Genomic DNA, 20,917 nt, shown 5'->3' with positions numbered 1-20,917 from the left:
AACAGCGTTTGACGCTGTTCCCAGCCTGCCTGCAAGCGAACCGGCGGAGAGTGCACTAGACGCGGCCAAACGGCGTTTTCTCGCTTCCCAGGCTAGGAGAAGCGTTTTCCGTGCTGCAAACAGCTTCTCTGCTTGTGGGGAGCTCGGAAACAGCGTTTGACGCTGTTCCCAGCCTGCCTGCAAGCGAACCGGCGGAGAGTGCACTAGACGCGGCCAAACGGCGTTTTCTCGCTTCCCAGGCTAGGAGAAGCGTTTTCCGTGCTGCAAACAGCTTCTCTGCTTGTGGGGAGCTCGGAAACAGCGTTTGACGCTGTTCCCAGCCTGCCTGCAAGCGAACCGGCGGAGAGTGCACTAGACGCGGCCAAACGGCGTTTTCTCGCTTCCCAGGCTAGGAGAAGCGTTTTCCGTGCTGCAAACAGCTTCTCTGCTTGTGGGGAGCTCGGAAACAGCGTTTGACGCTGTTCCCAGCCTGCCTGCAAGCGAACCGGCGGAGAGTGCACTAGACGCGGCCAAACGGCGTTTTCTCGCTTCCCAGGCTAGGAGAAGCGTTTTCCGTGCTGCAAACAGCTTCTCTGCTTGTGGGGAGCTCGGAAACAGCGTTTGACGCTGTTCCCAGCCTGCCTGCAAGCGAACCGGCGGAGAGTGCACTAGACGCGGCCAAACGGCGTTTTCTCGCTTCCCAGGCTAGGAGAAGCGTTTTCCGTGCTGCAAACAGCTTCTCTGCTTGTGGGGAGCTCGGAAACAGCGTTTGACGCTGTTCCCAGCCTGCCTGCAAGCGAACCGGCGGAGAGTGCACTAGACGCGGCCAAACGGCGTTTTCTCGCTTCCCAGGCTAGGAGAAGCGTTTTCCGTGCTGCAAACAGCTTCTCTGCTTGTGGGGAGCTCGGAAACAGCGTTTGACGCTGTTCCCAGCCTGCCTGCAAGCGAACCGGCGGAGAGTGCACTAGACGCGGCCAAACGGCGTTTTCTCGCTTCCCAGGCTAGGAGAAGCGTTTTCCGTGCTGCAAACAGCTTCTCTGCTTGTGGGGAGCTCGGAAACAGCGTTTGACGCTGTTCCCAGCCTGCCTGCAAGCGAACCGGCGGAGAGTGCACTAGACGCGGCCAAACGGCGTTTTCTCGCTTCCCAGGCTAGGAGAAGCGTTTTCCGTGCTGCAAACAGCTTCTCTGCTTGTGGGGAGCTCGGAAACAGCGTTTGACGCTGTTCCCAGCCTGCCTGCAAGCGAACCGGCGGAGAGTGCACTAGACGCGGCCAAACGGCGTTTTCTCGCTTCCCAGGCTAGGAGAAGCGTTTTCCGTGCTGCAAACAGCTTCTCTGCTTGTGGGGAGCTCGGAAACAGCGTTTGACGCTGTTCCCAGCCTGCCTGCAAGCGAACCGGCGGAGAGTGCACTAGACGCGGCCAAACGGCGTTTTCTCGCTTCCCAGGCTAGGAGAAGCGTTTTCCGTGCTGCAAACAGCTTCTCTGCTTGTGGGGAGCTCGGAAACAGCGTTTGACGCTGTTCCCAGCCTGCCTGCAAGCGAACCGGCGGAGAGTGCACTAGACGCGGCCAAACGGCGTTTTCTCGCTTCCCAGGCTAGGAGAAGCGTTTTCCGTGCTGCAAACAGCTTCTCTGCTTGTGGGGAGCTCGGAAACAGCGTTTGACGCTGTTCCCAGCCTGCCTGCAAGCGAACCGGCGGAGAGTGCACTAGACGCGGCCAAACGGCGTTTTCTCGCTTCCCAGGCTAGGAGAAGCGTTTTCCGTGCTGCAAACAGCTTCTCTGCTTGTGGGGAGCTCGGAAACAGCGTTTGACGCTGTTCCCAGCCTGCCTGCAAGCGAACCGGCGGAGAGTGCACTAGACGCGGCCAAACGGCGTTTTCTCGCTTCCCAGGCTAGGAGAAGCGTTTTCCGTGCTGCAAACAGCTTCTCTGCTTGTGGGGAGCTCGGAAACAGCGTTTGACGCTGTTCCCAGCCTGCCTGCAAGCGAACCGGCGGAGAGTGCACTAGACGCGGCCAAACGGCGTTTTCTCGCTTCCCAGGCTAGGAGAAGCGTTTTCCGTGCTGCAAACAGCTTCTCTGCTTGTGGGGAGCTCGGAAACAGCGTTTGACGCTGTTCCCAGCCTGCCTGCAAGCGAACCGGCGGAGAGTGCACTAGACGCGGCCAAACGGCGTTTTCTCGCTTCCCAGGCTAGGAGAAGCGTTTTCCGTGCTGCAAACAGCTTCTCTGCTTGTGGGGAGCTCGGAAACAGCGTTTGACGCTGTTCCCAGCCTGCCTGCAAGCGAACCGGCGGAGAGTGCACTAGACGCGGCCAAACGGCGTTTTCTCGCTTCCCAGGCTAGGAGAAGCGTTTTCCGTGCTGCAAACAGCTTCTCTGCTTGTGGGGAGCTCGGAAACAGCGTTTGACGCTGTTCCCAGCCTGCCTGCAAGCGAACCGGCGGAGAGTGCACTAGACGCGGCCAAACGGCGTTTTCTCGCTTCCCAGGCTAGGAGAAGCGTTTTCCGTGCTGCAAACAGCTTCTCTGCTTGTGGGGAGCTCGGAAACAGCGTTTGACGCTGTTCCCAGCCTGCCTGCAAGCGAACCGGCGGAGAGTGCACTAGACGCGGCCAAACGGCGTTTTCTCGCTTCCCAGGCTAGGAGAAGCGTTTTCCGTGCTGCAAACAGCTTCTCTGCTTGTGGGGAGCTCGGAAACAGCGTTTGACGCTGTTCCCAGCCTGCCTGCAAGCGAACCGGCGGAGAGTGCACTAGACGCGGCCAAACGGCGTTTTCTCGCTTCCCAGGCTAGGAGAAGCGTTTTCCGTGCTGCAAACAGCTTCTCTGCTTGTGGGGAGCTCGGAAACAGCGTTTGACGCTGTTCCCAGCCTGCCTGCAAGCGAACCGGCGGAGAGTGCACTAGACGCGGCCAAACGGCGTTTTCTCGCTTCCCAGGCTAGGAGAAGCGTTTTCCGTGCTGCAAACAGCTTCTCTGCTTGTGGGGAGCTCGGAAACAGCGTTTGACGCTGTTCCCAGCCTGCCTGCAAGCGAACCGGCGGAGAGTGCACTAGACGCGGCCAAACGGCGTTTTCTCGCTTCCCAGGCTAGGAGAAGCGTTTTCCGTGCTGCAAACAGCTTCTCTGCTTGTGGGGAGCTCGGAAACAGCGTTTGACGCTGTTCCCAGCCTGCCTGCAAGCGAACCGGCGGAGAGTGCACTAGACGCGGCCAAACGGCGTTTTCTCGCTTCCCAGGCTAGGAGAAGCGTTTTCCGTGCTGCAAACAGCTTCTCTGCTTGTGGGGAGCTCGGAAACAGCGTTTGACGCTGTTCCCAGCCTGCCTGCAAGCGAACCGGCGGAGAGTGCACTAGACGCGGCCAAACGGCGTTTTCTCGCTTCCCAGGCTAGGAGAAGCGTTTTCCGTGCTGCAAACAGCTTCTCTGCTTGTGGGGAGCTCGGAAACAGCGTTTGACGCTGTTCCCAGCCTGCCTGCAAGCGAACCGGCGGAGAGTGCACTAGACGCGGCCAAACGGCGTTTTCTCGCTTCCCAGGCTAGGAGAAGCGTTTTCCGTGCTGCAAACAGCTTCTCTGCTTGTGGGGAGCTCGGAAACAGCGTTTGACGCTGTTCCCAGCCTGCCTGCAAGCGAACCGGCGGAGAGTGCACTAGACGCGGCCAAACGGCGTTTTCTCGCTTCCCAGGCTAGGAGAAGCGTTTTCCGTGCTGCAAACAGCTTCTCTGCTTGTGGGGAGCTCGGAAACAGCGTTTGACGCTGTTCCCAGCCTGCCTGCAAGCGAACCGGCGGAGAGTGCACTAGACGCGGCCAAACGGCGTTTTCTCGCTTCCCAGGCTAGGAGAAGCGTTTTCCGTGCTGCAAACAGCTTCTCTGCTTGTGGGGAGCTCGGAAACAGCGTTTGACGCTGTTCCCAGCCTGCCTGCAAGCGAACCGGCGGAGAGTGCACTAGACGCGGCCAAACGGCGTTTTCTCGCTTCCCAGGCTAGGAGAAGCGTTTTCCGTGCTGCAAACAGCTTCTCTGCTTGTGGGGAGCTCGGAAACAGCGTTTGACGCTGTTCCCAGCCTGCCTGCAAGCGAACCGGCGGAGAGTGCACTAGACGCGGCCAAACGGCGTTTTCTCGCTTCCCAGGCTAGGAGAAGCGTTTTCCGTGCTGCAAACAGCTTCTCTGCTTGTGGGGAGCTCGGAAACAGCGTTTGACGCTGTTCCCAGCCTGCCTGCAAGCGAACCGGCGGAGAGTGCACTAGACGCGGCCAAACGGCGTTTTCTCGCTTCCCAGGCTAGGAGAAGCGTTTTCCGTGCTGCAAACAGCTTCTCTGCTTGTGGGGAGCTCGGAAACAGCGTTTGACGCTGTTCCCAGCCTGCCTGCAAGCGAACCGGCGGAGAGTGCACTAGACGCGGCCAAACGGCGTTTTCTCGCTTCCCAGGCTAGGAGAAGCGTTTTCCGTGCTGCAAACAGCTTCTCTGCTTGTGGGGAGCTCGGAAACAGCGTTTGACGCTGTTCCCAGCCTGCCTGCAAGCGAACCGGCGGAGAGTGCACTAGACGCGGCCAAACGGCGTTTTCTCGCTTCCCAGGCTAGGAGAAGCGTTTTCCGTGCTGCAAACAGCTTCTCTGCTTGTGGGGAGCTCGGAAACAGCGTTTGACGCTGTTCCCAGCCTGCCTGCAAGCGAACCGGCGGAGAGTGCACTAGACGCGGCCAAACGGCGTTTTCTCGCTTCCCAGGCTAGGAGAAGCGTTTTCCGTGCTGCAAACAGCTTCTCTGCTTGTGGGGAGCTCGGAAACAGCGTTTGACGCTGTTCCCAGCCTGCCTGCAAGCGAACCGGCGGAGAGTGCACTAGACGCGGCCAAACGGCGTTTTCTCGCTTCCCAGGCTAGGAGAAGCGTTTTCCGTGCTGCAAACAGCTTCTCTGCTTGTGGGGAGCTCGGAAACAGCGTTTGACGCTGTTCCCAGCCTGCCTGCAAGCGAACCGGCGGAGAGTGCACTAGACGCGGCCAAACGGCGTTTTCTCGCTTCCCAGGCTAGGAGAAGCGTTTTCCGTGCTGCAAACAGCTTCTCTGCTTGTGGGGAGCTCGGAAACAGCGTTTGACGCTGTTCCCAGCCTGCCTGCAAGCGAACCGGCGGAGAGTGCACTAGACGCGGCCAAACGGCGTTTTCTCGCTTCCCAGGCTAGGAGAAGCGTTTTCCGTGCTGCAAACAGCTTCTCTGCTTGTGGGGAGCTCGGAAACAGCGTTTGACGCTGTTCCCAGCCTGCCTGCAAGCGAACCGGCGGAGAGTGCACTAGACGCGGCCAAACGGCGTTTTCTCGCTTCCCAGGCTAGGAGAAGCGTTTTCCGTGCTGCAAACAGCTTCTCTGCTTGTGGGGAGCTCGGAAACAGCGTTTGACGCTGTTCCCAGCCTGCCTGCAAGCGAACCGGCGGAGAGTGCACTAGACGCGGCCAAACGGCGTTTTCTCGCTTCCCAGGCTAGGAGAAGCGTTTTCCGTGCTGCAAACAGCTTCTCTGCTTGTGGGGAGCTCGGAAACAGCGTTTGACGCTGTTCCCAGCCTGCCTGCAAGCGAACCGGCGGAGAGTGCACTAGACGCGGCCAAACGGCGTTTTCTCGCTTCCCAGGCTAGGAGAAGCGTTTTCCGTGCTGCAAACAGCTTCTCTGCTTGTGGGGAGCTCGGAAACAGCGTTTGACGCTGTTCCCAGCCTGCCTGCAAGCGAACCGGCGGAGAGTGCACTAGACGCGGCCAAACGGCGTTTTCTCGCTTCCCAGGCTAGGAGAAGCGTTTTCCGTGCTGCAAACAGCTTCTCTGCTTGTGGGGAGCTCGGAAACAGCGTTTGACGCTGTTCCCAGCCTGCCTGCAAGCGAACCGGCGGAGAGTGCACTAGACGCGGCCAAACGGCGTTTTCTCGCTTCCCAGGCTAGGAGAAGCGTTTTCCGTGCTGCAAACAGCTTCTCTGCTTGTGGGGAGCTCGGAAACAGCGTTTGACGCTGTTCCCAGCCTGCCTGCAAGCGAACCGGCGGAGAGTGCACTAGACGCGGCCAAACGGCGTTTTCTCGCTTCCCAGGCTAGGAGAAGCGTTTTCCGTGCTGCAAACAGCTTCTCTGCTTGTGGGGAGCTCGGAAACAGCGTTTGACGCTGTTCCCAGCCTGCCTGCAAGCGAACCGGCGGAGAGTGCACTAGACGCGGCCAAACGGCGTTTTCTCGCTTCCCAGGCTAGGAGAAGCGTTTTCCGTGCTGCAAACAGCTTCTCTGCTTGTGGGGAGCTCGGAAACAGCGTTTGACGCTGTTCCCAGCCTGCCTGCAAGCGAACCGGCGGAGAGTGCACTAGACGCGGCCAAACGGCGTTTTCTCGCTTCCCAGGCTAGGAGAAGCGTTTTCCGTGCTGCAAACAGCTTCTCTGCTTGTGGGGAGCTCGGAAACAGCGTTTGACGCTGTTCCCAGCCTGCCTGCAAGCGAACCGGCGGAGAGTGCACTAGACGCGGCCAAACGGCGTTTTCTCGCTTCCCAGGCTAGGAGAAGCGTTTTCCGTGCTGCAAACAGCTTCTCTGCTTGTGGGGAGCTCGGAAACAGCGTTTGACGCTGTTCCCAGCCTGCCTGCAAGCGAACCGGCGGAGAGTGCACTAGACGCGGCCAAACGGCGTTTTCTCGCTTCCCAGGCTAGGAGAAGCGTTTTCCGTGCTGCAAACAGCTTCTCTGCTTGTGGGGAGCTCGGAAACAGCGTTTGACGCTGTTCCCAGCCTGCCTGCAAGCGAACCGGCGGAGAGTGCACTAGACGCGGCCAAACGGCGTTTTCTCGCTTCCCAGGCTAGGAGAAGCGTTTTCCGTGCTGCAAACAGCTTCTCTGCTTGTGGGGAGCTCGGAAACAGCGTTTGACGCTGTTCCCAGCCTGCCTGCAAGCGAACCGGCGGAGAGTGCACTAGACGCGGCCAAACGGCGTTTTCTCGCTTCCCAGGCTAGGAGAAGCGTTTTCCGTGCTGCAAACAGCTTCTCTGCTTGTGGGGAGCTCGGAAACAGCGTTTGACGCTGTTCCCAGCCTGCCTGCAAGCGAACCGGCGGAGAGTGCACTAGACGCGGCCAAACGGCGTTTTCTCGCTTCCCAGGCTAGGAGAAGCGTTTTCCGTGCTGCAAACAGCTTCTCTGCTTGTGGGGAGCTCGGAAACAGCGTTTGACGCTGTTCCCAGCCTGCCTGCAAGCGAACCGGCGGAGAGTGCACTAGACGCGGCCAAACGGCGTTTTCTCGCTTCCCAGGCTAGGAGAAGCGTTTTCCGTGCTGCAAACAGCTTCTCTGCTTGTGGGGAGCTCGGAAACAGCGTTTGACGCTGTTCCCAGCCTGCCTGCAAGCGAACCGGCGGAGAGTGCACTAGACGCGGCCAAACGGCGTTTTCTCGCTTCCCAGGCTAGGAGAAGCGTTTTCCGTGCTGCAAACAGCTTCTCTGCTTGTGGGGAGCTCGGAAACAGCGTTTGACGCTGTTCCCAGCCTGCCTGCAAGCGAACCGGCGGAGAGTGCACTAGACGCGGCCAAACGGCGTTTTCTCGCTTCCCAGGCTAGGAGAAGCGTTTTCCGTGCTGCAAACAGCTTCTCTGCTTGTGGGGAGCTCGGAAACAGCGTTTGACGCTGTTCCCAGCCTGCCTGCAAGCGAACCGGCGGAGAGTGCACTAGACGCGGCCAAACGGCGTTTTCTCGCTTCCCAGGCTAGGAGAAGCGTTTTCCGTGCTGCAAACAGCTTCTCTGCTTGTGGGGAGCTCGGAAACAGCGTTTGACGCTGTTCCCAGCCTGCCTGCAAGCGAACCGGCGGAGAGTGCACTAGACGCGGCCAAACGGCGTTTTCTCGCTTCCCAGGCTAGGAGAAGCGTTTTCCGTGCTGCAAACAGCTTCTCTGCTTGTGGGGAGCTCGGAAACAGCGTTTGACGCTGTTCCCAGCCTGCCTGCAAGCGAACCGGCGGAGAGTGCACTAGACGCGGCCAAACGGCGTTTTCTCGCTTCCCAGGCTAGGAGAAGCGTTTTCCGTGCTGCAAACAGCTTCTCTGCTTGTGGGGAGCTCGGAAACAGCGTTTGACGCTGTTCCAAGCCTGCCTGCAAGCGAACCGGCGGAGAGTGCACTAGACGCGGCCAAACGGCGTTTTCTCGCTTCCCAGGCTAGGAGAAGCGTTTTCCGTGCTGCAAACAGCTTCTCTGCTTGTGGGGAGCTCGGAAACAGCGTTTGACGCTGTTCCCAGCCTGCCTGCAAGCGAACCGGCGGAGAGTGCACTAGACGCGGCCAAACGGCGTTTTCTCGCTTCCCAGGCTAGGAGAAGCGTTTTCCGTGCTGCAAACAGCTTCTCTGCTTGTGGGGAGCTCGGAAACAGCGTTTGACGCTGTTCCCAGCCTGCCTGCAAGCGAACCGGCGGAGAGTGCACTAGACGCGGCCAAACGGCGTTTTCTCGCTTCCCAGGCTAGGAGAAGCGTTTTCCGTGCTGCAAACAGCTTCTCTGCTTGTGGGGAGCTCGGAAACAGCGTTTGACGCTGTTCCAAGCCTGCCTGCAAGCGAACCGGCGGAGAGTGCACTAGACGCGGCCAAACGGCGTTTTCTCGCTTCCCAGGCTAGGAGAAGCGTTTTCCGTGCTGCAAACAGCTTCTCTGCTTGTGGGGAGCTCGGAAACAGCGTTTGACGCTGTTCCAAGCCTGCCTGCAAGCGAACCGGCGGAGAGTGCACTAGACGCGGCCAAACGGCGCTTTTCTCGCTTCCCAGGCTAGGAGAAGCGTTTTCCGTGCTGCAAACAGCTTCTCTGCTTGTGGGGAGCTCGGAAACAGCGTTTGACGCTGTTCCCAGCCTGCCTGCAAGCGAACCGGCGGAGAGTGCACTAGACGCGGCCAAACGGCGTTTTCTCGCTTCCCAGGCTAGGAGAAGCGTTTTCCGTGCTGCAAACAGCTTCTCTGCTTGTGGGGAGCTCGGAAACAGCGTTTGACGCTGTTCCAAGCCTGCCTGCAAGCGAACCGGCGGAGAGTGCACTAGACGCGGCCAAACGGCGTTTTCTCGCTTCCCAGGCTAGGAGAAGCGTTTTCCGTGCTGCAAACAGCTTCTCTGCTTGTGGGGAGCTCGGAAACAGCGTTTGACGCTGTTCCAAGCCTGCCTGCAAGCGAACCGGCGGAGAGTGCACTAGACGCGGCCAAACGGCGTTTTCTCGCTTCCCAGGCTAGGAGAAGCGTTTTCCGTGCTGCAAACAGCTTCTCTGCTTGTGGGGAGCTCGGAAACAGCGTTTGACGCTGTTCCAAGCCTGCCTGCAAGCGAACCGGCGGAGAGTGCACTAGACGCGGCCAAACGGCGTTTTCTCGCTTCCCAGGCTAGGAGAAGCGTTTTCCGTGCTGCAAACAGCTTCTCTGCTTGTGGGGAGCTCGGAAACAGCGTTTGACGCTGTTCCAAGCCTGCCTGCAAGCGAACCGGCGGAGAGTGCACTAGACGCGGCCAAACGGCGTTTTCTCGCTTCCCAGGCTAGGAGAAGCGTTTTCCGTGCTGCAAACAGCTTCTCTGCTTGTGGGGAGCTCGGAAACAGCGTTTGACGCTGTTCCAAGCCTGCCTGCAAGCGAACCGGCGGAGAGTGCACTAGACGCGGCCAAACGGCGTTTTCTCGCTTCCCAGGCTAGGAGAAGCGTTTTCCGTGCTGCAAACAGCTTCTCTGCTTGTGGGGAGCTCGGAAACAGCGTTTGACGCTGTTCCAAGCCTGCCTGCAAGCGAACCGGCGGAGAGTGCACTAGACGCGGCCAAACGGCGTTTTCTCGCTTCCCAGGCTAGGAGAAGCGTTTTCCGTGCTGCAAACAGCTTCTCTGCTTGTGGGGAGCTCGGAAACAGCGTTTGACGCTGTTCCAAGCCTGCCTGCAAGCGAACCGGCGGAGAGTGCACTAGACGCGGCCAAACGGCGTTTTCTCGCTTCCCAGGCTAGGAGAAGCGTTTTCCGTGCTGCAAACAGCTTCTCTGCTTGTGGGGAGCTCGGAAACAGCGTTTGACGCTGTTCCAAGCCTGCCTGCAAGCGAACCGGCGGAGAGTGCACTAGACGCGGCCAAACGGCGTTTTCTCGCTTCCCAGGCTAGGAGAAGCGTTTTCCGTGCTGCAAACAGCTTCTCTGCTTGTGGGGAGCTCGGAAACAGCGTTTGACGCTGTTCCAAGCCTGCCTGCAAGCGAACCGGCGGAGAGTGCACTAGACGCGGCCAAACGGCGTTTTCTCGCTTCCCAGGCTAGGAGAAGCGTTTTCCGTGCTGCAAACAGCTTCTCTGCTTGTGGGGAGCTCGGAAACAGCGTTTGACGCTGTTCCAAGCCTGCCTGCAAGCGAACCGGCGGAGAGTGCACTAGACGCGGCCAAACGGCGTTTTCTCGCTTCCCAGGCTAGGAGAAGCGTTTTCCGTGCTGCAAACAGCTTCTCTGCTTGTGGGGAGCTCGGAAACAGCGTTTGACGCTGTTCCAAGCCTGCCTGCAAGCGAACCGGCGGAGAGTGCACTAGACGCGGCCAAACGGCGTTTTCTCGCTTCCCAGGCTAGGAGAAGCGTTTTCCGTGCTGCAAACAGCTTCTCTGCTTGTGGGGAGCTCGGAAACAGCGTTTGACGCTGTTCCAAGCCTGCCTGCAAGCGAACCGGCGGAGAGTGCACTAGACGCGGCCAAACGGCGTTTTCTCGCTTCCCAGGCTAGGAGAAGCGTTTTCCGTGCTGCAAACAGCTTCTCTGCTTGTGGGGAGCTCGGAAACAGCGTTTGACGCTGTTCCAAGCCTGCCTGCAAGCGAACCGGCGGAGAGTGCACTAGACGCGGCCAAACGGCGTTTTCTCGCTTCCCAGGCTAGGAGAAGCGTTTTCCGTGCTGCAAACAGCTTCTCTGCTTGTGGGGAGCTCGGAAACAGCGTTTGACGCTGTTCCAAGCCTGCCTGCAAGCGAACCGGCGGAGAGTGCACTAGACGCGGCCAAACGGCGTTTTCTCGCTTCCCAGGCTAGGAGAAGCGTTTTCCGTGCTGCAAACAGCTTCTCTGCTTGTGGGGAGCTCGGAAACAGCGTTTGACGCTGTTCCAAGCCTGCCTGCAAGCGAACCGGCGGAGAGTGCACTAGACGCGGCCAAACGGCGTTTTCTCGCTTCCCAGGCTAGGAGAAGCGTTTTCCGTGCTGCAAACAGCTTCTCTGCTTGTGGGGAGCTCGGAAACAGCGTTTGACGCTGTTCCAAGCCTGCCTGCAAGCGAACCGGCGGAGAGTGCACTAGACGCGGCCAAACGGCGTTTTCTCGCTTCCCAGGCTAGGAGAAGCGTTTTCCGTGCTGCAAACAGCTTCTCTGCTTGTGGGGAGCTCGGAAACAGCGTTTGACGCTGTTCCAAGCCTGCCTGCAAGCGAACCGGCGGAGAGTGCACTAGACGCGGCCAAACGGCGTTTTCTCGCTTCCCAGGCTAGGAGAAGCGTTTTCCGTGCTGCAAACAGCTTCTCTGCTTGTGGGGAGCTCGGAAACAGCGTTTGACGCTGTTCCAAGCCTGCCTGCAAGCGAACCGGCGGAGAGTGCACTAGACGCGGCCAAACGGCGTTTTCTCGCTTCCCAGGCTAGGAGAAGCGTTTTCCGTGCTGCAAACAGCTTCTCTGCTTGTGGGGAGCTCGGAAACAGCGTTTGACGCTGTTCCAAGCCTGCCTGCAAGCGAACCGGCGGAGAGTGCACTAGACGCGGCCAAACGGCGTTTTCTCGCTTCCCAGGCTAGGAGAAGCGTTTTCCGTGCTGCAAACAGCTTCTCTGCTTGTGGGGAGCTCGGAAACAGCGTTTGACGCTGTGTTCCAAGCCTGCCTGCAAGCGAACCGGCGGAGAGTGCACTAGACGCGGCCAAACGGCGTTTTCTCGCTTCCCAGGCTAGGAGAAGCGTTTTCCGTGCTGCAAACAGCTTCTCTGCTTGTGGGGAGCTCGGAAACAGCGTTTGACGCTGTTCCAAGCCTGCCTGCAAGCGAACCGGCGGAGAGTGCACTAGACGCGGCCAAACGGCGTTTTCTCGCTTCCCAGGCTAGGAGAAGCGTTTTCCGTGCTGCAAACAGCTTCTCTGCTTGTGGGGAGCTCGGAAACAGCGTTTGACGCTGTTCCAAGCCTGCCTGCAAGCGAACCGGCGGAGAGTGCACTAGACGCGGCCAAACGGCGTTTTCTCGCTTCCCAGGCTAGGAGAAGCGTTTTCCGTGCTGCAAACAGCTTCTCTGCTTGTGGGGAGCTCGGAAACAGCGTTTGACGCTGTTCCAAGCCTGCCTGCAAGCGAACCGGCGGAGAGTGCACTAGACGCGGCCAAACGGCGTTTTCTCGCTTCCCAGGCTAGGAGAAGCGTTTTCCGTGCTGCAAACAGCTTCTCTGCTTGTGGGGAGCTCGGAAACAGCGTTTGACGCTGTTCCAAGCCTGCCTGCAAGCGAACCGGCGGAGAGTGCACTAGACGCGGCCAAACGGCGTTTTCTCGCTTCCCAGGCTAGGAGAAGCGTTTTCCGTGCTGCAAACAGCTTCTCTGCTTGTGGGGAGCTCGGAAACAGCGTTTGACGCTGTTCCAAGCCTGCCTGCAAGCGAACCGGCGGAGAGTGCACTAGACGCGGCCAAACGGCGTTTTCTCGCTTCCCAGGCTAGGAGAAGCGTTTTCCGTGCTGCAAACAGCTTCTCTGCTTGTGGGGAGCTCGGAAACAGCGTTTGACGCTGTTCCAAGCCTGCCTGCAAGCGAACCGGCGGAGAGTGCACTAGACGCGGCCAAACGGCGTTTTCTCGCTTCCCAGGCTAGGAGAAGCGTTTTCCGTGCTGCAAACAGCTTCTCTGCTTGTGGGGAGCTCGGAAACAGCGTTTGACGCTGTTCCAAGCCTGCCTGCAAGCGAACCGGCGGAGAGTGCACTAGACGCGGCCAAACGGCGTTTTCTCGCTTCCCAGGCTAGGAGAAGCGTTTTCCGTGCTGCAAACAGCTTCTCTGCTTGTGGGGAGCTCGGAAACAGCGTTTGACGCTGTTCCAAGCCTGCCTGCAAGCGAACCGGCGGAGAGTGCACTAGACGCGGCCAAACGGCGTTTTCTCGCTTCCCAGGCTAGGAGAAGCGTTTTCCGTGCTGCAAACAGCTTCTCTGCTTGTGGGGAGCTCGGAAACAGCGTTTGACGCTGTTCCAAGCCTGCCTGCAAGCGAACCGGCGGAGAGTGCACTAGACGCGGCCAAACGGCGTTTTCTCGCTTCCCAGGCTAGGAGAAGCGTTTTCCGTGCTGCAAACAGCTTCTCTGCTTGTGGGGAGCTCGGAAACAGCGTTTGACGCTGTTCCAAGCCTGCCTGCAAGCGAACCGGCGGAGAGTGCACTAGACGCGGCCAAACGGCGTTTTCTCGCTTCCCAGGCTAGGAGAAGCGTTTTCCGTGCTGCAAACAGCTTCTCTGCTTGTGGGGAGCTCGGAAACAGCGTTTGACGCTGTTCCAAGCCTGCCTGCAAGCGAACCGGCGGAGAGTGCACTAGACGCGGCCAAACGGCGTTTTCTCGCTTCCCAGGCTAGGAGAAGCGTTTTCCGTGCTGCAAACAGCTTCTCTGCTTGTGGGGAGCTCGGAAACAGCGTTTGACGCTGTTCCAAGCCTGCCTGCAAGCGAACCGGCGGAGAGTGCACTAGACGCGGCCAAACGGCGTTTTCTCGCTTCCCAGGCTAGGAGAAGCGTTTTCCGTGCTGCAAACAGCTTCTCTGCTTGTGGGGAGCTCGGAAACAGCGTTTGACGCTGTTCCAAGCCTGCCTGCAAGCGAACCGGCGGAGAGTGCACTAGACGCGGCCAAACGGCGTTTTCTCGCTTCCCAGGCTAGGAGAAGCGTTTTCCGTGCTGCAAACAGCTTCTCTGCTTGTGGGGAGCTCGGAAACAGCGTTTGACGCTGTTCCAAGCCTGCCTGCAAGCGAACCGGCGGAGAGTGCACTAGACGCGGCCAAACGGCGTTTTCTCGCTTCCCAGGCTAGGAGAAGCGTTTTCCGTGCTGCAAACAGCTTCTCTGCTTGTGGGGAGCTCGGAAACAGCGTTTGACGCTGTTCCAAGCCTGCCTGCAAGCGAACCGGCGGAGAGTGCACTAGACGCGGCCAAACGGCGTTTTCTCGCTTCCCAGGCTAGGAGAAGCGTTTTCCGTGCTGCAAACAGCTTCTCTGCTTGTGGGGAGCTCGGAAACAGCGTTTGACGCTGTTCCAAGCCTGCCTGCAAGCGAACCGGCGGAGAGTGCACTAGACGCGGCCAAACGGCGTTTTCTCGCTTCCCAGGCTAGGAGAAGCGTTTTCCGTGCTGCAAACAGCTTCTCTGCTTGTGGGGAGCTCGGAAACAGCGTTTGACGCTGTTCCAAGCCTGCCTGCAAGCGAACCGGCGGAGAGTGCACTAGACGCGGCCAAACGGCGTTTTCTCGCTTCCCAGGCTAGGAGAAGCGTTTTCCGTGCTGCAAACAGCTTCTCTGCTTGTGGGGAGCTCGGAAACAGCGTTTGACGCTGTTCCAAGCCTGCCTGCAAGCGAACCGGCGGAGAGTGCACTAGACGCGGCCAAACGGCGTTTTCTCGCTTCCCAGGCTAGGAGAAGCGTTTTCCGTGCTGCAAACAGCTTCTCTGCTTGTGGGGAGCTCGGAAACAGCGTTTGACGCTGTTCCAAGCCTGCCTGCAAGCGAACCGGCGGAGAGTGCACTAGACGCGGCCAAACGGCGTTTTCTCGCTTCCCAGGCTAGGAGAAGCGTTTTCCGTGCTGCAAACAGCTTCTCTGCTTGTGGGGAGCTCGGAAACAGCGTTTGACGCTGTTCCAAGCCTGCCTGCAAGCGAACCGGCGGAGAGTGCACTAGACGCGGCCAAACGGCGTTTTCTCGCTTCCCAGGCTAGGAGAAGCGTTTTCCGTGCTGCAAACAGCTTCTCTGCTTGTGGGGAGCTCGGAAACAGCGTTTGACGCTGTTCCAAGCCTGCCTGCAAGCGAACCGGCGGAGAGTGCACTAGACGCGGCCAAACGGCGTTTTCTCGCTTCCCAGGCTAGGAGAAGCGTTTTCCGTGCTGCAAACAGCTTCTCTGCTTTGGGGAGCTCGGAAACAGCGTTTGACGCTGTTCCCAGCCTGCCTGCAAGCGAACCGGCGGAGAGTGCACTAGACGCGGCCAAACGGCGTTTTCTCGCTTCCCAGGCTAGGAGAAGCGTTTTCCGTGCTGCAAACAGCTTCTCTGCTTGTGGGGAGCTCGGAAACAGCGTTTGACGCTGTTCCCAGCCTGCCTGCAAGCGAACCGGCGGAGAGTGCACTAGACGCGGCCAAACGGCGTTTTCTCGCTTCCCAGGCTAGGAGAAGCGTTTTCCGTGCTGCAAACAGCTTCTCTGCTTGTGGGGAGCTCGGAAACAGCGTTTGACGCTGTTCCCAGCCTGCCTGCAAGCGAACCGGCGGAGAGTGCACTAGACGCGGCCAAACGGCGTTTTCTCGCTTCCCAGGCTAGGAGAAGCGTTTTCCGTGCTGCAAACAGCTTCTCTGCTTGTGGGGAGCTCGGAAACAGCGTTTGACGCTGTTCCCAGCCTGCCTGCAAGCGAACCGGCGGAGAGTGCACTAGACGCGGCCAAACGGCGTTTTCTCGCTTCCCAGGCTAGGAGAAGCGTTTTCCGTGCTGCAAACAGCTTCTCTGCTTGTGGGGAGCTCGGAAACAGCGTTTGACGCTGTTCCCAGCCTGCCTGCAAGCGAACCGGCGGAGAGTGCACTAGACGCGGCCAAACGGCGTTTTCTCGCTTCCCAGGCTAGGAGAAGCGTTTTCCGTGCTGCAAACAGCTTCTCTGCTTGTGGGGAGCTCGGAAACAGCGTTTGACGCTGTTCCCAGCCTGCCTGCAAGCGAACCGGCGGAGAGTGCACTAGACGCGGCCAAACGGCGTTTTCTCGCTTCCCAGGCTAGGAGAAGCGTTTTCCGTGCTGCAAACAGCTTCTCTGCTTGTGGGGAGCTCGGAAACAGCGTTTGACGCTGTTCCCAGCCTGCCTGCAAGCGAACCGGCGGAGAGTGCACTAGACGCGGCCAAACGGCGTTTTCTCGCTTCCCAGGCTAGGAGAAGCGTTTTCCGTGCTGCAAACAGCTTCTCTGCTTGTGGGGAGCTCGGAAACAGCGTTTGACGCTGTTCCCAGCCTGCCTGCAAGCGAACCGGCGGAGAGTGCACTAGACGCGGCCAAACGGCGTTTTCTCGCTTCCCAGGCTAGGAGAAGCGTTTTCCGTGCTGCAAACAGCTTCTCTGCTTGTGGGGAGCTCGGAAACAGCGTTTGACGCTGTTCCCAGCCTGCCTGCAAGCGAACCGGCGGAGAGTGCACTAGACGCGGCCAAACGGCGTTTTCTCGCTTCCCAGGCTAGGAGAAGCGTTTTCCGTGCTGCAAACAGCTTCTCTGCTTGTGGGGAGCTCGGAAACAGCGTTTGACGCTGTTCCCAGCCTGCCTGCAAGCGAACCGGCGGAGAGTGCACTAGACGCGGCCAAACGGCGTTTTCTCGCTTCCCAGGCTAGGAGAAGCGTTTTCCGTGCTGCAAACAGCTTCTCTGCTTGTGGGGAGCTCGGAAACAGCGTTTGACGCTGTTCCCAGCCTGCCTGCAAGCGAACCGGCGGAGAGTGCACTAGACGCGGCCAAACGGCGTTTTCTCGCTTCCCAGGCTAGGAGAAGCGTTTTCCGTGCTGCAAACAGCTTCTCTGCTTGTGGGGAGCTCGGAAACAGCGTTTGACGCTGTTCCCAGCCTGCCTGCAAGCGAACCGGCGGAGAGTGCACTAGACGCGGCCAAACGGCGTTTTCTCGCTTCCCAGGCTAGGAGAAGCGTTTTCCGTGCTGCAAACAGCTTCTCTGCTTGTGGGGAGCTCGGAAACAGCGTTTGACGCTGTTCCCAGCCTGCCTGCAAGCGAACCGGCGGAGAGTGCACTAGACGCGGCCAAACGGCGTTTTCTCGCTTCCCAGGCTAGGAGAAGCGTTTTCCGTGCTGCAAACAGCTTCTCTGCTTGTGGGGAGCTCGGAAACAGCGTTTGACGCTGTTCCCAGCCTGCCTGCAAGCGAACCGGCGGAGAGTGCACTAGACGCGGCCAAACGGCGTTTTCTCGCTTCCCAGGCTAGGAGAAGCGTTTTCCGTGCTGCAAACAGCTTCTCTGCTTGTGGGGAGCTCGGAAACAGCGTTTGACGCTGTTCCCAGCCTGCCTGCAAGCGAACCGGCGGAGAGTGCACTAGACGCGGCCAAACGGCGTTTTCTCGCTTCCCAGGCTAGGAGAAGCGTTTTCCGTGCTGCAAACAGCTTCTCTGCTTGTGGGGAGCTCGGAAACAGCGTTTGACGCTGTTCCCAGCCTGCCTGCAAGCGAACCGGCGGAGAGTGCACTAGACGCGGCCAAACGGCGTTTTCTCGCTTCCCAGGCTAGGAGAAGCGTTTTCCGTGCTGCAAACAGCTTCTCTGCTTGTGGGGAGCTCGGAAACAGCGTTTGACGCTGTTCCCAGCCTGCCTGCAAGCGAACCGGCGGAGAGTGCACTAGACGCGGCCAAACGGCGTTTTCTCGCTTCCCAGGCTAGGAGAAGCGTTTTCCGTGCTGCAAACAGCTTCTCTGCTTGTGGGGAGCTCGGAAACAGCGTTTGACGCTGTTCCCAGCCTGCCTGCAAGCGAACCGGCGGAGAGTGCACTAGACGCGGCCAAACGGCGTTTTCTCGCTTCCCAGGCTAGGAGAAGCGTTTTCCGTGCTGCAAACAGCTTCTCTGCTTGTGGGGAGCTCGGAAACAGCGTTTGACGCTGTTCCCAGCCTGCCTGCAAGCGAACCGGCGGAGAGTGCACTAGACGCGGCCAAACGGCGTTTTCTCGCTTCCCAGGCTAGGAGAAGCGTTTTCCGTGCTGCAAACAGCTTCTCTGCTTGTGGGGAGCTCGGAAACAGCGTTTGACGCTGTTCCCAGCCTGCCTGCAAGCGAACCGGCGGAGAGTGCACTAGACGCGGCCAAACGGCGTTTTCTCGCTTCCCAGGCTAGGAGAAGCGTTTTCCGTGCTGCAAACAGCTTCTCTGCTCTGTGGGGAGCTCGGAAACAGCGTTTGACGCTGTTCCCAGCCTGCCTGCAAGCGAACCGGCGGAGAGTGCACTAGACGCGGCCAAACGGCGTTTTCTCGCTTCCCAGGCTAGGAGAAGCGTTTTCCGTGCTGCAAACAGCTTCTCTGCTTGTGGGGAGCTCGGAAACAGCGTTTGACGCTGTTCCCAGCCTGCCTGCAAGCGAACCGGCGGAGAGTGCACTAGACGCGGCCAAACGGCGTTTTCTCGCTTCCCAGGCTAGGAGAAGCGTTTTCCGTGCTGCAAACAGCTTCTCTGCTTGTGGGGAGCTCGGAAACAGCGTTTGACGCTGTTCCCAGCCTGCCTGCAAGCGAACCGGCGGAGAGTGCACTAGACGCGGCCAAACGGCGTTTTCTCGCTTCCCAGGCTAGGAGAAGCGTTTTCCGTGCTGCAAACAGCTTCTCTGCTTGTGGGGAGCTCGGAAACAGCGTTTGACGCTGTTCCCAGCCTGCCTGCAAGCGAACCGGCGGAGAGTGCACTAGACGCGGCCAAACGGCGTTTTCTCGCTTCCCAGGCTAGGAGAAGCGTTTTCCGTGCTGCAAACAGCTTCTCTGCTTGTGGGGAGCTCGGAAACAGCGTTTGACGCTGTTCCCAGCCTGCCTGCAAGCGAACCGGCGGAGAGTGCACTAGACGCGGCCAAACGGCGTTTTCTCGCTTCCCAGGCTAGGAGAAGCGTTTTCCGTGCTGCAAACAGCTTCTCTGCTTGTGGGGAGCTCGGAAACAGCGTTTGACGCTGTTCCCAGCCTGCCTGCAAGCGAACCGGCGGAGAGTGCACTAGACGCGGCCAAACGGCGTTTTCTCGCTTCCCAGGCTAGGAGAAGCGTTTTCCGTGCTGCAAACAGCTTCTCTGCTTGTGGGGAGCTCGGAAACAGCGTTTGACGCTGTTCCCAGCCTGCCTGCAAGCGAACCGGCGGAGAGTGCACTAGACGCGGCCAAACGGCGTTTTCTCGCTTCCCAGGCTAGGAGAAGCGTTTTCCGTGCTGCAAACAGCTTCTCTGCTTGTGGGGAGCTCGGAAACAGCGTTTGACGCTGTTCCCAGCCTGCCTGCAAGCGAACCGGCGGAGAGTGCACTAGACGCGGCCAAACGGCGTTTTCTCGCTTCCCAGGCTAGGAGAAGCGTTTTCCGTGCTGCAAACAGCTTCTCTGCTTGTGGGGAGCTCGGAAACAGCGTTTGACGCTGTTCCCAGCCTGCCTGCAAGCGAACCGGCGGAGAGTGCACTAGACGCGGCCAAACGGCGTTTTCTCGCTTCCCAGGCTAGGAGAAGCGTTTTCCGTGCTGCAAACAGCTTCTCTGCTTGTGGGGAGCTCGGAAACAGCGTTTGACGCTGTTCCAAGCCTGCCTGCAAGCGAACCGGCGGAGAGTGCGCTAGACGCGGCCAAACGGCGTTTTCTCGCTTCCCAGGCTAGGAGAAGCGTTTTCCGTGCTGCAAACAGCTTCTCTGCTTGTGGGGAGCTCGGAAACAGCGTTTGACGCTGTTCCAAGCCTGCCTGCAAGCGAACCGGCGGAGAGTGCACTAGACGCGGCCAAACGGCGTTTTCTCGCTTCCCAGGCTAGGAGAAGCGTTTTCCGTGCTGCAAACAGCTTCTCTGCTTGTGGGGAGCTCGGAAACAGCGTTTGACGCTGTTCCAAGCCTGCCTGCAAGCGAACCGGCGGAGAGTGCACTAGACGCGGCCAAACGGCGTTTTCTCGCTTCCCAGGCTAGGAGAAGCGTTTTCCGTGCTGCAAACAGCTTCTCTGCTTGTGGGGAGCTCGGAAACAGCGTTTGACGCTGTTCCAAGCCTGCCTGCAAGCGAACCGGCGGAGAGTGCACTAGACGCGGCCAAACGGCGTTTTCTCGCTTCCCAGGCTAGGAGAAGCGTTTTCCGTGCTGCAAACAGCTTCTCTGCTTGTGGGGAGCTCGGAAACAGCGTTTGACGCTGTTCCAAGCCTGCCTGCAAGCGAACCGGCGGAGAGTGCACTAGACGCGGCCAAACGGCGTTTTCTCGCTTCCCAGGCTAGGAGAAGCGTTTTCCGTGCTGCAAACAGCTTCTCTGCTTGTGGGGAGCTCGGAAACAGCGTTTGACGCTGTTCCAAGCCTGCCTGCAAGCGAACCGGCGGAGAGTGCACTAGACGCGGCCAAACGGCGTTTTCTCGCTTCCCAGGCTAGGAGAAGCGTTTTCCGTGCTGCAAACAGCTTCTCTGCTTGTGGGGAGCTCGGAAACAGCGTTTGACGCTGTTCCAAGCCTGCCTGCAAGCGAACCGGCGGAGAGTGCACTAGACGCGGCCAAACGGCGTTTTCTCGCTTCCCAGGCTAGGAGAAGCGTTTTCCGTGCTGCAAACAGCTTCTCTGCTTGTGGGGAGCTCGGAAACAGCGTTTGACGCTGTTCCAAGCCTGCCTGCAAGCGAACCGGCGGAGAGTGCACTAGACGCGGCCAAACGGTGTTTTCTCGCTTCCCAGGCTAGGAGAAGCGTTTTCCGTGCTGCAAACAGCTTCTCTGCTTGTGGGGAGCTCGGAAACAGCGTTTGACGCTGTTCCAAGCCTGCCTGCAAGCGAACCGGCGGAGAGTGCGCTAGACGCGGCCAAACGGCGTTTTCTCGCTTCCCAGGCTAGGAGAAGCGTTTTCCGTGCTGCAAACAGCTTCTCTGCTTGTGGGGAGCTCGGAAACAGCGTTTGACGCTGTTCCAAGCCTGCCTGCAAGCGAACCGGCGGAGAGTGCACTAGACGCGGCCAAACGGCGTTTTCTCGCTTCCCAGGCTAGGAGAAGCGTTTTCCGTGCTGCAAACAGCTTCTCTGCTTGTGGGGAGCTCGGAAACAGCGTTTGACGCTGTTCCAAGCCTGCCTGCAAGCGAACCGCCGGAGAGTGCACTAGACGCGGCCAAACGGCGTTTTCTCGCTTCCCAGGCTAGGAGAAGCGTTTTCCGTGCTGCAAACAGCTTCTCTGCTTGTGGGGAGCTCGGAAACAGCGTTTGACGCTGTTCCAAGCCTGCCTGCAAGCGAACCGCCG

The sequence above is a fragment of the Chamaea fasciata genome, unplaced genomic scaffold, assembly GCF_029207755.1.
Source record: "Chamaea fasciata isolate MVZ Bird 193981 ecotype frontalis unplaced genomic scaffold, bChaFas1.0.hap1 SCAF_1, whole genome shotgun sequence".
Classification (NCBI taxonomy): domain Eukaryota; kingdom Metazoa; phylum Chordata; class Aves; order Passeriformes; family Sylviidae; genus Chamaea; species Chamaea fasciata.
This window is presented reverse-complemented; position numbering follows the sequence as displayed.